The sequence below is a fragment of the Peromyscus eremicus genome, chromosome 7 (genome assembly GCF_949786415.1).
Source record: "Peromyscus eremicus chromosome 7, PerEre_H2_v1, whole genome shotgun sequence".
Lineage (NCBI taxonomy): Eukaryota > Metazoa > Chordata > Mammalia > Rodentia > Cricetidae > Peromyscus > Peromyscus eremicus.
In genome coordinates, this window is record NC_081422.1 from 48,192,912 (window position 1) to 48,193,572 (window position 661).

Below are 661 nucleotides of genomic sequence, written 5' to 3' on the forward strand. Positions count from 1 at the left end.
CATATTGATTCTGTCTCTTTGAACCACCCTGGTTATAAAACAGGAAGATAACCAAATGGTTTACTTAATCTATGCAGTCAAAGGAGATGAAGTATGTGCGTATTTCAGTTTTCTGTCTCTAACAAAATATTTGAGTAATTCACTTGTTAAAAGGTTTATTTTAGTTCACACTTTTGAAGGCTTCTGTGACAATCTTCATTATTTTAAATCAGGTAGCATTAATAACATACAACAAGTTTACACTATATTTTATTTTTCTTGTCATTCTGGAAAAAAAATAACAAGAGATTATGACAGCAACGTTTATTCTTCCATAGAATGTATTCGTTAAAATTAAATATGTGGAACTCAAGTTTTAAAATGTGGAGCTCACATTTAGAAGGCATAATTCAACACCATAACCACATTAGTAGTCATTGAATGTCACAGTTAAACAAATGTATTAGGCACTATTTTAACAGGGACAAAAATTTTACCCAGAGAGATAACAAAGTTACTTGTTACGTGTCTTTAAAAACTCTTTTCGTTTTGTTTTTTTAGCATGATTGTGTGTAGCAGGTGAACTAGAACGTGTAGTGATTGATTCAGATTGCCATAGCTCATGACCCAGGTCTCCTGGCTTCAGTTCCTGGCATTATCAAGAAGTATCAAGTCACACAGC